Here is a 12,496-nt window from a genome sequence, read left to right as displayed (position 1 = left end):
GAATTTTAAATGAAACTTTTGTGTATAGAATTCCTTTATGCTGCAATATTTTTCAATAAACTAGAAGGTTTCTTTATATCCTTCTCACTTGGAAAAATGTGGTAAATTTCAGCTCCTACCTCCTTATCACACTCTGATGAAGCCAACCTCTAATTTTTCCCTTTAACACTGCTCACTACCAATCCTGTATGTGTTGTTCTGTATCCTGTAGGATTTCAGGGAATCTTGTAGGTTTACAAGACAATGACTTGTTTTGTCTATATCTCCAAAACGCTAAACTGGATTGACCTACAAATTTTTGAGCATGTTGCCATCATCATTATTCACCTCCCCATAGAAAACATTTGGTCAATGGATGCATGGATCTTGAGGAAAACTAAAAATGGATGAAAGTGATGGAGGCCGATTTATCGGATGCCGTGCACTGGAATTTGCTGAAATTGCTTATGCATGTTACCATCATCGACATGCATCTCCCCATGAAACAAATTTTTAAATGGATGCACGGATATTGAGAAAATGCAAAAATGGCTGAAGGTGATGGAGGTCGATTTCCTGGAAACCATGCACTAGAATTTGCTGAAATTTCTTGAGCATGTTACCATAATCTATATGCATCTCCCCTTGAAACAGATTGGCAAATGGATGCATGGTTTTAAAGTTATGCAAAAACAAATTTCCGCTCTATGTATTTTTTTATCCTGTAGTAAAATAGAGCATCCTGTAGTTTTTTTAGGACAACAAGCAAATTTAATGGTAGAAGCTTGAGAATGAGGGGTGGATGGTGGAAATAGATGAGGGTGATGGATTGGCATGACCTTGGCCTTGTTGGATGATTTGAGAAAAAGGAGGAGAAAGTTAAAATTTCACTTCTTTTGACTAGGATTAACCAATTTTCCTTTTGGAACCAACTTGTTCTTGTTGCTTGCAGATGTTGCACAGTACATGAACTCATCAAAGAGATGCATGGAGCAAGGATTTCTTTTATTTTTTTCTCTCTTTTTTTCTTCTAGGCCTAGTAGCCACCTCAATGAGGTTTTCAACTAGCAGGTCTGCCTAGGCACCTCAAAGGAGGTTTTCACTTAGGATATTTTCTTTTTTCTCTTTTTTTTTTCTTTTTTCCAACCCATTGATTTCCTCATGGAGGTTTTCAATCAATGAGCCAATATGAGGTGCCTCCAAGGAGGTTTTCACTTGAGATTTTTATTTTTCATTTTTTTTTCTACCCTATCCTAATTGAAAAACAAAATCACTTTCAAGTACAAGAATACTTCCAATGGAGTCATGTGCACATCAAGATGACAAAAAAGTTAATGTGGAGGCTTGAAATGGATGTTTTGACAAGTACCTGAATTTGAGTGATCAAATGCTTTGACTTTGAAAGGATCAAGTATAGTTGAAGAAGAGAGTGTTGCTGCACCTTAGTGACTATCTAGAACCATATTTCAAAATAGTTGTGATGCGTCTTGTCCATTTGTTTATTTGGACCATCTTGGATGTCTTCTTCTATCATGACCTTCAAGTCTTCCTCTTTTTGTTGATTGATCTCTTGAATACATGGAGGATTTGATGGTAACCATGAGGGAGCTCTCTCGATCTATGATTTTGATGTCTGCTCTTCATCTAGCGCAACCCATGATTCTTTGATCTTCTCTTTTGAATCTTCTTCTTCTGGATGTAGTCCTTCAATGATATCAAGATAATCTCTTTCTTACAATAATCTTCCTGAGCTATGGTGAATACCATTGATCTCAAGAGGAGATGTTTGGAAGTGTTGTACCTTAGCATTGTAAGTGGGCTGAGCTACTTCAATGTGTGGGTTTTGGAATGGTGGTACAGGTAGTTGAGTGAGAGTGTATATTTGAGAGGAATGTCGACGGGTTTGTGGTTGTGGTGAAGGTGAATGGTAAGGAGAACATGGAGTTTGGTATGGAGGATATTGAGGAAAATAATGAGGATATTATGGATAACTCCAATAATTTCCTTGCAAACTTTGTTGCGAAGATTGGTTTTGGGGTTGAGATGGCCAATGTTTCTAACGAAAAGGTGTGTTCCAATTACTTTGAGGTGGATATGCATAACCTTGAAATTGGGAATTAGGCTCTTGCATCATATCAAGCTGAATAGGCTACCATGGTCCTCTTGGAGCTACATAACATTGCTTTATTGGCAATTGACTTGCTCCATTGTTTTGTTGGTGAACTTCCTTCAACCTTGGTAATGATGGAAAATGTTTAACATGCTGTGATTCTGCAACACAAATATCAACATTTTCATTTCCTTCATCTTTCATTCTTAACATTTCTACTTCTTTTGTTATATTGCTAAGAATTTATGTTTTAAAATAATCAAAAAAATTTCCAAGTTTAGCTTGACTTACCGATATTGATGTTGATTTACCTACTCTTGCTTTTCCTCTTGATATGTGTTTGCATGTTTCACAAATTTCATCACATGATAATTGGTATACATCACCTATACTCATGATATTAAGGAGATCAATCCATTCATCTCTAATTGTTCTAAGTAAGAGGGTTTTAGTGTGTCAGATCCTAAATGGTGTAGCTTTTCCCTCTTAACATTATACATGAGCCTCTCTATTAGATCCCCAAGGCTCTCATATTCTCTTTTATTCATTCTAAAGATTTCTTCCTTAAGATCACGATCTTTATATTTTTCTAGAAATATATTTTGCATCTCACTCCATGATCTTATTGAATTAGTCTTTAAACTCATGAACCATTTAAGAGCTCTATCTTTCAAAGTTGCCAGAAACAATGTCAGTTTTTGAGTTTTTAATAAGTAACCATAAGATATACAAACAATTTCAAATTCAAAGAGAAAGGTTTCCGGATCCTCTGACCTTAGACCATGAAATTTTGGAAGAAAAAATGGAGGGATGTTCCTCATGTGCACATTGATATCTGTATCTTGAATGGGAAATCCAAGAGGATATTCCTTATTCTCATCATCTCCATCCATTTCTTCTACATTCTTTGCCATCTTCTTCTTCTACCTGCAAAAGTGAATGGTGATGTGGTTCTTACTGCACCATGTGATCAAATGGGGGGGTGGGTTTGGTGTTGGAGATTTATTTTTTGTTTTTATGATTGAATGAAAACACTAATGCAATGCACTTTTCTACTTTTCAAATTAAAGATGCCTAATGAAAATATTTTTTTGTTTTTTTCAAAAAGTAAAAAGAAATGAATCAACTAGGGAAGAAAAAAATGCATACTTTGACACCTCCTTGGTAACAGTGCGCAAAAGTGATGAGCCTCGGTGTTGCAACAAGAATGTTGCAACTCCCAAAGCTACCAAGTTTAATTATCAACCTAGGGTTCGTACAAACTTAAGAGGTATTGGAACTATATGTGTGGCATACAATGTGTCCTTCCTTTGCTGTCATGATGTAATGGAGTGCATGTATTGACACCAAATCCTAAACTGATTGCAGAAAATGAAATGTTTGAGATAGAGCCTTAACCTATTGCAAGAAAGAAAGTACAAGGAAAGAGACTGAAATCAAATGCTAAAACACACCATTTTCTACTAACTTCTAAGAGGATTCGCTTCAAAAGAATGCTAAGTTAACATGCATGCAATCCTACTATCCTAAGAATGTAGATTCAAACCATAAGGCCTTCTACTGCTGTGCATGTAAATGAATAAAATAAATTTATTTTTATTTTTGTCTTTTTTTCATGTGAGAGCGTGAAAGCTAATCTCTTTTGGTGATGTGGTAGGTGGATTAGAGATGATGGTGGATGGTTGGAAGGCTTGGGAGACAAGTAGGGACCCTTTTCTATATTTCTAGATGAATTTTCCTCAATTCAGCCTCAAAACAGGCTTTCCTACAGGATGCTATAGTGATTTCCTACGGGATGTACTAAAAATCTACAAGATCCCCTTAAAAGCTACAGGATATAGCCAAGAGAAAACGGATGGATGTTGAAAGTGATTGAAAGCTTAGGGAAGGTGGTTGATGGATGGAATGAGTCAAGGGAGTGCCTAGGACCACTTCAAAACTCAAAACCAAAGTTGGCAGATGGATGGATTTGCTCAAAAGGCTTGGAGAAGTTTCCTTCTGAAATGATGAAATTGGTGAGGGTTTAATGACCAAGACAAATCCAAATGGGATTTGGAAAATTTTGTTATTAAATAGGTTGTCTTGGGTCCCTATTCCAAGTCGAATCACTCGAAAAGGCTGTTGTTAACCCATGCAAAAAACAATAAAAAACATTACTAATTGAAAATCTAGAAATTCGAGAACTAGTGAGCTAGTAAATCTAAAAAATGCCTAACCAAAATCAAGTGAAAATGCAATGGTGTAATTTTTGTTATGAATTAGAATGTTTTTGTGATCTAATGCAAGTGGAACCAACTCGATTGAAGCTTGTTAGCATGCTCTAAAAAATAGAAGAAATTTATTATTCTTTGCTAAAAAAGAGGTCCAACAATCTAGATTTGGGAATAAGAAAACTAATCCAAGTAGCTCAATGATTACTATGAACTTCCAAAGATTTTTCAAGGATGAAATAATGCTTGTGATCCTGCAAAAGAACTTACATCAACCATTTAACTCAATCCTACAACAAGAAATCTTTAATATTAAATGCAGAAATAGAAAGAAATAAAAACTAGAGATGCATGTGAATAAGCAGTGAAAAGAACGAAAGAAAATGATACAAAAGGGATCTGAGGTTACTGTGATGGAAAAGCCGAAGTAAAATCAAATACCTATGGAGGATAACAAGATTTAGAAGCTGAACATGACACCAATATTTATTATTTTCATCAAAACAATTACATCCCTGCAAGAAAATACAATGGAGCTGCAAAAATATGAGTTCTCTCCACAAGAACACTAATGAAAATCTATATCTAGAGGAAAATTCGACTTGGTACTTATACAAAATGATTAGGAATCATTCCCCATGAATGGAAGAAGCTTTCCCCATGAATGGAGGAAGCTTTCCCCACCAAAATCCCTTGATTAGTGGATCTGGTCCCCAATACTAGGAATTTGCATTAAATGGCAGGGAAGACATGCATAGATTTTCTCAATCATTCCCTAGAGGAAAATTCAACTTGGTACTTATAAAAAATGTTTAGGAATTATTCCCCATTAATGGAGGAAGCTTTCCCCACCAAAATTCCTTGATTAGTGGAACACATTCCTAGATTTTCTCAATCATTGGAGTTCCACAATTTGTGCCATAATTCCATAATATCTTGTTGATTTATTATTTATTATTGATCCTCTTGTAGTAGGGAACAAGTCCCTAAATTATCTCCTCCTCCAAATCTTCATAATTTTCACAATATTCTCATAATATTCCATGAAAATAAATAATATTAGGCACATGTTGGGAGTTTTAATTGATAATTAATCCTCCTAATCTTTAATTGTCAATCCTGGCTCATAAAAACGAGTTGTGTTGCGCTTTCTACATTCAGTTCTTGGTCAAAGTTCTAATGGTTTCCTTTATGAAATGAGTTAGCCAAATCTAGCACACAATTTATCAAGCACTAGCAAGCAAACTACACACATAACTTAATCAACCAAAACCCAAGTTCTAATTCTTACAATTCTCACTCGAAGGAATTAAATATTTACCCTACTTGTAATGGTAATCCAACTCTATCTAAGCAATCAAATTGTACTCAATGACTCATTAACCCTACTAGCTTGACAACAAACCAAATATCTTGATGTTGAGCACTAATCTGGACACTCTGTTTCACACTTAACCAAACAGGCTTACCCTCAACTAGACTGCATACATGTTCCTGATCGATCATAATCCTAAGAACATCTTCAAGCATTAACTCTATTCAAATATGGAAATCAAATGAAACAACTATGAGAAACTGTACTCAAGAACTACCCTACAGTCACATCAATCTTCAAAATGTAAGTAAACCTATTCTAAACCTTAAAAAACCAACACTCTACTTTTGAAATCAAATTAGGCATGAATTAATTCTAACTATGTTTTGACTCCAATTACCAAATTCTAAGTTGTGGAGATATAATCAAGTATTCCAAAAAAAACAAGGGAAATCAAGCATTTTAAATGAAATGAAGGGAATCGCTTTGAAAAATAAAACTAAATCACTCTTTGTAATCTAAAATCAATCGACACATTCTATTTAACAAACTAAAAATCCATTTGACAAATGAAACTAACCCAGACTATGATAAGCTATTTGAATCAATTACTCTCGAAAGCAAGGCCTCTCTGATATACATACTTATGTTAATATCTTAGCGGAAATTTAATTGACTTAACTAAATCAAGCTCATAACAAATCACACTTTTCTAATGCTTCCTATGGCACATGCAACAGTTCAGAAGAAAATCGATCAATTCGTTTACTGAAGAAAACAAGAGAAATCGATTTTGAAATTTGTTGAACACAATCAAACTCAGAGCCTATCAGCTCTGATCACTCACTATGTTATATGACTTCAGCATTAGAAAGTAGTGATGCATTCTCAATGAATAGATTAGCTCATCATAAGCGTTTAAAAATCAATGCGATTCAAACTAGTTTTATATGTATATATGACAACACAACCGAGGTAATATGATTTATAGTTTTAGAGAATAGAGTATGTTCTTGCCTTGGGAGAAAGAGAATTAATTACATGAGAGTCATGTGTTCAGATTGCTGAAGAAAAGCGATCTGAAACGCATATATCATCAACACAATAAAATCATTTGAAATAAATTGAAATCTCCACATAGTATGTAAACAAGTTATGAATAAAAAATAAACAAGAAGTGATTATGTATATCACATAGTTAAGTTCCTATGCAATAGTACAAAGCTGATCCCAGATGGGTGGGCCTGACCACACTTGGGGAGCTTATTAACTTACAGAGAACAAGAAACTTCAATCACAGCTAACTCATCAATCCACAATGAACCCTCGAACAAAATTAATTTGAACTCAGTGAATAGCCATTATGAAAGTCTTCGATTAGAAATAATAAGTGTGAAAGATACAAACTAACAATCGATCTTCTCTTCCTTTCCTATGCTTGCTGCTCTACTTTTATACGTGTTGTAGATTAATTACAAACAAATTCATGCCATGTTTGAATTCTCTAGATGGCCTTCAAATAGATAATGCTTGATGTTTATGCTTATCAATTCATGGATGGAGGACGAGAACTTATCAAACCGTAACTATGGCATAAAATAGGCAAATCTAAATTTGACTGTTAAGTACAAATCTGGACATTTTATATAAATTTTCCTCAGAGAACTCTACATATCTCCCAAACCGTAAGGAATTTTACAAAACATTTTTTTAGGGTTAGTAAACTGGCTATACGGGGACCAAAACCCATGTTCCATATTTTATTCATTCGCCTTCATCTGCATGGAAATCGATGTGAAAGTTGGCAGTTTGAAAATTATTGCAGATTTGGGCAAATTTATGAATTTCCTTCTAGAGACCCACATGAGTGACCTGTGTGCAATCCAGGTTATGGAAAGGTACTAAAACATAATTTTTGACAATAACCTCTCTTAGTTTCTCTGGAAGCATGCCAAAAGTGTTAAAGGCCCCAAATTGACCATTTACGTACTCTACTGGCTCATGAAGAAACTTGGTGATGGAACCCTATGAAAATGAGCTTTAGCGAAACTGTCATTAGTAAATCGTGGCATAATCATCTTTAATCATAGAAAAGCTAATAAAACCAATGATAATCAACCATGAGGTATAGGATGTGATTTGGCGATAAATGATGGAGTTACCGTACGGAACGGGTTGAAGACCTAGTGTTTTAGGGTATGAATGTTGTTATTGCATGATCAAAACATGGGAATTTTATAGGCCCATCAGCAAAAATATCAAATTATTCATAAACCTTCCTAATGAATATATTAAAGTTAAAAATAAATTATCTAATGCAAAAAGAGAGGTTTAATGCGTTGAAAGATGGTCATAGACATTAATTGATGTTTAATTTAGAGGCATGGGCCTTAATTTATGTCTAATTTATAGGTCCATCACATTCTCCAATATCTTATTAAATTATTCAACCATCCCATTAGCCTGTGGGTGACATGGTGTGCCCTTTTGATGATAAACTTGGAATTCCTCCGTCAGCGCACTGATCATTTCATTAAGGAAATGTGTACCATGATCCCTCATCAAAATCTTTGGGAAAAAAAACCTAGTCATCACATATTCAAAAAGGAACTTCGATGTTGCTGCCCCTATACAATATTTTACAAGCTACGCCTCTGCTCATCTGGTCAAATACTCTGTTGCGGTGATGATATATTGCACACCCGTCTTCTTTCCTGATGGTTGAATTGGGCCTACAAAACCAATTGCCCGTTTCTCAAATTGATGTAACGAAACTTGCAGATTTAGAGGAAGCTGATCCCTCCGCGATGGCATGCCTGTTCTCTGACATGCATCGTATGTCGTACAATAAGCCTTGGAATCCTTATGCAGTGTCAGCCACCACAACCCAACGCGTAAAATCTTCTCCGTTGTTTCTTTTCCTGCATAGTGTCCTCCAGTATCTCCTCCATGAGCTTCAATGAGGATTTTGTTCCATTCAAACTTAGGCACATAATGTTGCAAAATTTCATCCGAGACAATTTTATACAAATGTCATGCAATGACAGAAAAGTATGCCACGTGCACTACCAAATCCTTATTTTTTTGACTAGTATACCCTTCTGGAGTCGTTCCCATCGTGAGGAAGTGTATGATATCTACAAAGTGATTGTCAGCTATGCACACCACAAAGAGCTACACGTCAGGAAGTCCTTCCTCCAAATTAGTAGGCTCCTCTCCTATTTCAATGTGCAACAGATGATCTGGTCCTGCATTCAATTGTCCTAGCTTCACAATGACTTCAAAATCATATTCCTGAAACAACAGCAGTGATATGCATGTATTCGTCTGCAACAAAGGCTTGTTAACCAGGTACTTCAATGTAGAATGTTCTATATACATCTTAAAGTGTCTGCCGAGCAAGTAGTGTCTCAACTTCTGGAGCACATACACCATAGCCAAACCTTCACACTCTATCGTTGAATAGTTCTTCTGAGCTTTAGACAACTTCCTACTTGCAAACGCTATAGGGTGATCCAACTCGCCCTCACTGGCTTGTGTTAGTATTGCTCCGAGTGCAATACATGATGCGTCCACGTGCACATGAAATTCCTTCTTCCAATCCAGGAAGACTAGGATCGGTGCAGTGACCATCTTTTCTATTGACACATCTAAGCTTCATTGGCATTGTTCATTTGAACAGAATGTAGCATCCTTCTTCAACAACTTCTCCATCGACACGGTAATCTGGGCATAACCCTTGATGAACTTTCTATAGTATCCCATATGCCCCAATGTTGCACACAGCTGTTTCATACTTCTTGGTGCCTCCAAATTAATTATAACTACTATCTTGGCTAGGTCCACCATTAATCTTTGTCTACACACCACATGGGCAAATAAGATTCCGAAAGGAACACAGAACAAGCATTTCTTCAAATTGAGCACAATCTGATACCTCCAACATGTATCCAACATCAAGCATAGGCTAGCTACATGGCGCTTCACCAGCCCAAACACTGTCCAATCATGAAAATATACCTCCAGAAACTTTTGAATGAAGTCCTTGAACACTACGATGACTACGTGCGAAAATATCGCCGATGCGTTATTCAGTCCAAAAAGCATTACAGTATAATGAAAGCATCCCCACTCGGTTACGAAGGTCATCTTACTTCTATCCTCCAATGCAATTTTTATCTGATGGTACCCCGGGAACCCATCAGTGAACAAATATGCTTCCTATCCTCCTACATTATCCAAAACTTCATCAATGAACGAAGTCCGAAAAGGATCATGCATGCAAGCGTCATTCAACTTCCTAAGATCTATGCATATCCTTATTTCATCCTTCTGCCTCTTTTCCTGAGCTACGATTGGGCTTACCCAATCATATTCTTCCACCGGTTCAATAATACCTACTGTAAGCATTTTATTCTACTCTAAGCAAACCTTTTCTTTATACTTTAGATTAAGGCGGTAAGGCCTTTACTTGATCGGCTTCACATTTGGTTTCAACATAATTTTCATAACTCCCAGGTCCCCTATTTTCCCCTTTAAGTCTAATAACTTCGTAGGGAACAAGTCCTGGTATTCGCAAAGCAACTCAATGACCTTATCCACCTGTAGCATCATCCTAGTAGTCCCCTATCTTCACAAACTTTGGCTCCTCCTTTATCCCAATGTTCACTTGTCTTATTTTCAATGGTACAGTGATATCTGGATTTTCCATCTGCGGCCCCTCAACTTTGCAATGTCCTTCTATTTCCAGGATATTAATGTTCCTCGGATCCTCATCTTCCTCTTCAGCGGTCACATTGTAGCACTCTAGTGCGTGGCGCAGCTGGGTGGTACAATCTAGTTGAATCAAATCCAAGGGATCCTACGGTATTCTGAAGATCACTGCTTTGAACTCATGTAGCGCTTCATCAATGCACTCAAATCCATCTTCAAAGCTGAATGTCATCAAGAATCCCTATCTCAAAATATCCCATTCATCCGTGACATGGTAGAGCTCTGTCTCCAAGCACTAATTCATAGGCATTACGTCCAACGTGTGATAGAATAGATGCACCCACTCTGGTTGTGGTTTCTCTCCATAAGCATCAGTCCATTTGGCTAAGTGATCGCATGGATCACTCCTTCCATCATATTTCTTTGTCAATCGTACCTTCGGGCAACGAGACCGCACTATCATAATTCTTCTATATTCGCACCATCCATCAAAGTTGTCTTTATGCATACCCCACCATCTTGTAGGCATAGCGTACTGTTGGCTTGAGAGGGCCTGACCCAGGTTTAGTGTTAATTAGCCAAAAAATCCCTACACTACTGGCCCTTTTGGCAATAGCCCATGTTGCGTGAACTAAGGTCTCACCCGAAGTAGTATGGGGGGATGCTAGAACCAAGTTTCTGCACCCTTGAGATGTCGAAGGGGTTGATTTAGTCCGACTGTGAATACCTTCGTGCAGGTCACTTCGAGCACTATCCTAACCTGCACTATTTCCCCAAGTTACAACACTAATCTTACTTATCTTCTTATAATTGTTATTTAAATTCGTGTAAACAGATACTTTATCTTATGTTCACTTAATCAACACAATCATATAAGTTCATGCACCATATAAACAATGAAATTGCAATTTATACCCAATACATTCAATGCATAAAACAAGAAAAAGATACACAAAAATGATATGAAACTTCTCTTTATTATTTCTCCGATAGTTACAGACTCAACTCGCCTTACGCACTCAGCTGCAGGGGTTCACGCACTCAGCTGTGGACTACTAGGCCTCTGCGCACTCAGCTGCAGAGCCTTCTCCTACTCTACAACCCAAGACTCGACTCCACACTTAGATAAGACTTAATTCTTCATCCTTCATTCATGACTCTACTTCCATGATTTACAACTTAGAGCCTCGCTCTATTTATACAATCCCACAGTTTGTGGACCATGGGTAGATCTCTAAAGCTGATATTACATTCATAAAATGAGGGTAGACAACCGTATGACTCATTTACAAGTTCACGCTCTGCGCCCATAAAATATGGAGTCTTTACATCGAATTTACATCTTTTGACCAAAATCTGGGCTTTTAGCCCCAAAACTTCCCTTGGCAGATCCCGCCCCCAACAGGCCCCCAACACAAACATTGTGACTCACCCTCGAGTCACTCTATCAGTGCAGAGATCTTCACGTGAAGACCTCCCAACTCTGCCCAGACCGCTGCAAGGTCGGCAGTTCACTGAGCAGCGTATTGTACTTCCTGGATGCGCTGTTCAGAGACCACTATAACTAAACTACTTCCCTGCACCTATTTATATTTTTGTGCCTCCTTTTACCTGGCTAGAGCACTAAGACTATGCTTCGCTTGGCTAGTCAGATAGTTGGGTCACCTGTGTGTGGCTTCAACCGACTTCCATTCACTTTTCTTGGGAAAGGTTCTCCATTTAACTTTACCAACTGCAGCGCGCCTCTGTCAGTGACCTCCTTAATAACATATGGTCCCAGCCAATGCATTCTGAGTTTTCCTGGGAATTTATGAAACTTACTATCATACAGTAACACCAAATCATTCACCTTGAAGGTGCGCAACTTAATATGTCGATCGTGCCAACCTTTTCATGCTGCTTTTGTACATGTTGGTGAAAGCCAACCAAAAATCGTTCTTCCTCGAGTTCCTCCAACTGCGTGAACCTGTCCTCCAGGGCTCTGTGGTTCATCATACCTGTGAGTGCAGCTATGCACAAACTAGGCATGATGTATTCCATCGGCATTACAACTTTCGCTCCATAGGCCAGCCTAGAAGGCGTCTGTCCCATTAGTTTCTTGCACGTTGTCCTATAAGCCCATAAAACTTCTAGTATGCGTAGGTCCCAATCGATGCATTGTGCACTACA

Source organism: Pinus tabuliformis, chromosome 5_2, assembly GCF_031772625.1.
Source record: "Pinus tabuliformis cultivar Carrire ecotype Pingquan chromosome 5_2, CPIR1, whole genome shotgun sequence".
Lineage (NCBI taxonomy): Eukaryota > Viridiplantae > Streptophyta > Pinopsida > Pinales > Pinaceae > Pinus > Pinus tabuliformis.
This window is presented reverse-complemented; position numbering follows the sequence as displayed.